Source organism: Fukomys damarensis, unplaced genomic scaffold (genome assembly GCF_012274545.1).
Source record: "Fukomys damarensis isolate Sample0158 unplaced genomic scaffold, DMR_v1.0_HiC HiC_scaffold_39, whole genome shotgun sequence".
In the NCBI taxonomy this organism is placed as follows: domain Eukaryota; kingdom Metazoa; phylum Chordata; class Mammalia; order Rodentia; family Bathyergidae; genus Fukomys; species Fukomys damarensis.
In genome coordinates this window covers 17,850,490-17,855,379 of record NW_022900951.1, presented here as the reverse complement: position 1 = coordinate 17,855,379, position 4,890 = coordinate 17,850,490, and the positions used below count along the sequence as shown (strand labels likewise).

Here is a 4,890-nt window from a genome sequence, read left to right as displayed (position 1 = left end):
ATTTTGTAAAGCATTCGAAATTTTTCTTTTTTTTTTTTTTTTTGGTACTGGGGATTGAACTCGGGCCCTTGGGCTTGTGAGGCAGGCAGTGGCAGCAGAACCACTGAGCTAATCCCAGAAAATTTCCAATTCTAAAAGACCTCATTTGACATAATATAATAGTTGCATTATTTTTCCAAGCACAGATTAATAAGTACTCACTGTCCACATTTTCAATGTTGGTGATAGAGCCTAATACTGTCCACATTTTTAAAAAACTGTTATATAGTGCCTTAATCCCACTCCTACATTGTTGGGTGTGAGACAAGACTACAAAAAGAGGTCCAGTTACATATCATTTGAAACTCTGAATCAGGCCACCACCTAGGAAATCAAATACATTTTATTCTTCTACCTTGCAAATATACTTCATGCCTTCGTGGAAAGCCAAGTGTCAATTCAGAATTCTGACGCCAAAAAGTCTCAGGCAGAAACATCTTTGAGAGCTGGGCCTGGCCCTCAGCCCACCCCATCCCTATTCATTCACCACCACCACCCTCAGCAGCCCAGGCAGTCTTCCCTCAGAAGAATAAAATGATCAACAGAGAAAGAGCAGCTCAAGTCCCAGATTTGGACTCTGCACAAGTTTGGAAAGGAAGTTTTGAGTTCTGGGGATACAAACTCTATTTTAAAGGGAGACACAAGTACAACCCCTTGGCAATGAAGCCCCTTGACCCATGGTGAGGGGTCTTCATCAGTGTGGCACCTTCTTGAAGCCAGGACCACCCAAGATAGGGCACCTCTTGCCCAGGGCTGAGAGCAAAACTGTAGCTCCTTACATATAACATGTGATAGTAAATCCTTTCCCATCCAGCCTAACCAAATAGATTTAAACTACAGGAATGTTTTTGTAAGCAGAGAAATAAGTCTCAGGTATTGGAAATGAGCTACGTACTGCAACTGAGGGCCCTGACAGCTCAAGCAAAAAAAGAAGAAGACCTCAGTTATGGGTTCTTAAAGTAATTTATGCAAGTTTATTTCGTTAAGGAGACAATGTTTTTCAACATGTCAAATTATAAGAACGTTTTATTGGGTTATTATTATATAAAATACAACAGAAGATATATGAATTTCAAAAATGTAATATATTACACAAACAGAAAAGATCATCTGTCTTCCTAAGGAGGTGATAAATACATTACAAAATAGACTGCCTCCCTGATATTATCAGCCATTAATTCCATTTAGAGTTTACTGCTCGTCTCAAAAGCTTAGCATTTTTTAACTGTAATAACTCCCAATCATAACCACTCAGATGATTAATTCTATTTAATCACCAATATTCCTGCAATGGTGAAAAGACTGCATTATTTTTGTTTGAGTTTGAACACCAAGTCCCATGGTATGATATAATTAAGAAAAACTGTTTACTTTTTCTTAAATTCAACACCCTTCACCCCCACCTCAAAAGCTAGACATTAAAGTACTAAATATAATGATCTTGGTAAACCAAATTGCTATGTTCCTGGCAGCCCTTCCCTGCTGTTTCCCTTAAACATTTCTATCTGAAACGATGATGAATAAAAAAAGAAAAGAAAGGAACCTGGAAAATATACAGCTCTCCCTTAACTGTGTCTTCCAACTAACCATCAGAGTTTCCGTTTGAGTGCTTAAAAAGCACTCATTCACTTCTTCCTCCTCTGTCCCTTTTTTTTTGGCCATTTCAGATTTTTACTTGTACATTCTCAACATCCCTGGAATGCACCATGCAGGCTCATGAAGCACTAGTTCACAGATTTTCATCTCTGAGTTACTCTCCCCAAGTATGACTGTGGGCTATGCATGAGTCTGCAGTCAGCTTGGTTCCTGCAGTACCCACATGAGGGCTTGGTATACAGGAAATACCTGGGATGCTACTGAACAAATAAATGATCACTATGTCGTCCTCGTAAACCATGTATCATAGATGGTGCATCTCTAATCCAAAATCTGAAATCCAAAATGTTCCAAAATTGAAAACTTTTTGAGCACTGACATGACACCTCAGGAAAAATTAATTCCACACCCGAAATCATGTGACAGGGAGCAGTCAAAATGCAGGTATGCTAAAAATATTGTAAATTACTTTCAGACTGTGTACAAATTGTATGTGATATACAAATTTCATTCTTAGATTTAAGTCCCATCCACAAGGTATCTCTTTATGTAAATGCAAACATTCAAAAATCCAAAGCCTGAAACATGACTAGTCCCAAGCATTTTGGATAAGGGAATTTCAACTTGTACTGAGTTACTTTTGGCATAAAGAATATCATAGTCTATTGCCCATAGTAGTGTATTATCCCAGTGCATCATCTTTACAAATTTTGGAATCTGAGACCCACAAAGTCCAAATATAAGATCCCAGATGAGCTATGTGTGGTGGCACATGCTTGTGATCCCAACTCTCTGAATATCTTTGTAAGAGCCTGTCTTAAAATACAAGAGAGCTGGAGATGTAGCTCTGGATTCAATCCCCAGTAGTGCAAAATACACACACACACACACACACACACACACACACACACCCTGCATGATTCCATCCAAATGTAACTTAGTGGGAAATGGCATATGAAGAACTTACTGAACTCAGTGGCAAAGACAAGACAGACAAGTCATGCCCTTGTGAAATCATTTTAAGATACTTTGTTATAATTACATTTTATAATCATCAGCAGACTAGCCTTGGCCTTATTTTGAGAAACAGTACAACACTGCACTATATTCAAGGTTATTTTTAAAGGTCAAGTTAAAAAGACACAGGATTCTGGAAATACTTAGAAGGGAATCGTTCAGACAGGCTGAACTAAGTAATCAACACAATATGGCTGTTACTGCTTTTTTCTTTTTCTATTTCAGCTACCCTTTCTCAAATATGCTTTAATATTGTGGGCTGACTCTGACCACATTTGGCAATAGATAGGCTATAAGATATGAATAAAGAAAACCACATGCATTTAATTGCTTGGCCATTAAAAATCCAAGTAATATTTCTTTACTAAGGTGGTACGTGGGGCCTGGCTTAACATTGTATTAACCCATGTTCAATTTCTATAACAAACTAGTGGAGGCTGGTACTTCATAAAGAAAAGATCATTTAGCTTACAGTTTTGGGGTTCCAGTGGTGCTGGCTTCTGCTCCACTCAGATGAGAACCTTCTGGTTACATCACATCATGGTGACAGCAACAGGGGGAAGCACGTGTGAGAGGAGAGATCAATCGGCAAGACACAAAGCCAGAGAAAGTCAGGGATCAGGCTGACTCTTTCGCTCAGGACCTCACTTACTCCAGCAGACAAGCATTAATCCCTCCTAAGGACAGCACCCCCAAAGGCCTCATCGCTTCCCACCACCCTCTACATCACCACACTGAGGACCAAGCTTCCAACACATGAGCCTTTGGGGGCCACTGTATCCAAGCCATAGCACACATTTACTAATATTTGAATTTATCCTACGATATACTTCTTTCCTGTTTCATTTTGGTGTGTGTGTGCCTATATTCTGAATGCTGTAATGCTCTGTCCACAAATTTAACAATCTTAAGTAAAACCATCACATTTGAGAAAATACACTATTCAGTGTCTTCAAGTACTGTGCTACCTACAGTAACTCCATATAACTTAGCTGCTAATTTAAATGCCCAAGGTCAATGTTTAAAAATAAAATACAGGGCCAGGGATTTAGCTCAGTGGTGCCACCGCCTGCCTCCCAAGTGCAAGGTCCGGAGTTCAATCCCCACTACAATAAATAAATAAACAAACAAACAAAACAGTGGGCTACCACAGGAAATAATTTCAGCTAGACCTTGATCAACATTTCTGTAACATTCTAACATAAAATATTATCTGTTATCATTCTGTAGCCATCTGTATATCTTTCTTTAAGTACATTTTTAGCACAGCCCCATCAACTTTTTCAAAGTCCAAAAAAGCTATTGCTCATACATAAATGAATGACTTGATACAGGACAGCAAACGCATTTCAATCACTGAGGGTGAATAGACAATTTAATCAAAGGTACAGGGGCAAGTGCTGATCACAAGGGAAAAATATTCTTACAACTCATAGTATATAATATGCCTAAAACAATAAAAAGTTGGGCATGGTGGCACACACTTATAATCCCAGCATTTCGGGTGGCAGAGGCAGGAGGATCTTGAGTTTGACCCCAGCCTGGGAAACTTATAATAAGATCTTGTTTCAAAAAGTTAAAAACGGCCAGGGATTTAGCTCAGTGGTTCTGCTGCCTGCTTCACAAGCCAAAGGTCCTGAGTTCAATCCCGGTACCAAAAAAGAAAAAAAAAATTAAAAGGTAGAGTGTGGTGGTACATGCCTGTAATCCCAGCAACTGGGAGGCTGAGGCAGGAGGATCATGGTGAGTTCAAGGCCAGCAAGGGCTGAACTTTGACTACATAGTAAGTCAAAGACCAGCCCTAAAGTACACAGCAAAACCTTGTCTCAATACATACATACATACATAATGAATGGCTGGCTGGGGATGTAGCTCAGTGTGAAGGTCCTGGGTTCAAGCCCCATTACTGTAAAACAGCAACAAAAACAAAAATAATAAAATCCTTCCTCACATTCTACCAAGAGGAAAAATAAAGGAATACTGTCAGATAAATGAAAGCCTTAATTATGGTAATGAAAAGTTTTAACTTTGAAAAAAATATATATGGAAAATCAGTCTAGGGAAAAGTTTTTAAAACAGGGCATAATAACCACAAATTATAAAGAAAACACTGAGAAATTTCACAACATTAAAATAAAAATGTATGTGCATTAAAAATACCATTCAAGGGCTAGGGATGTAACTTAGCGTCACAGCACCTACCTGGCAAGCACACGGTCCTGAGTTTGATCTCTGGTA

At 38.8% G+C, this 4,890-nt stretch overlaps 1 protein-coding gene across 1 annotated transcript in view; it reads right to left on the bottom strand.

The window, feature by feature from the left end:
- Window positions 1-2,994: 2,994 nt before the first annotated feature.
- Window positions 2,995-4,890, bottom strand: part of Sms (spermine synthase) — a 39,695-nt gene continuing 37,799 nt past the window's right edge. Inside the window, exon 12 of the mRNA XM_033760359.1 lies at window positions 2,995-3,176. The gene's annotated coding sequence lies outside the window, so the exon portion shown is untranslated. The remainder of the gene's footprint in view (window positions 3,177-4,890) is intronic.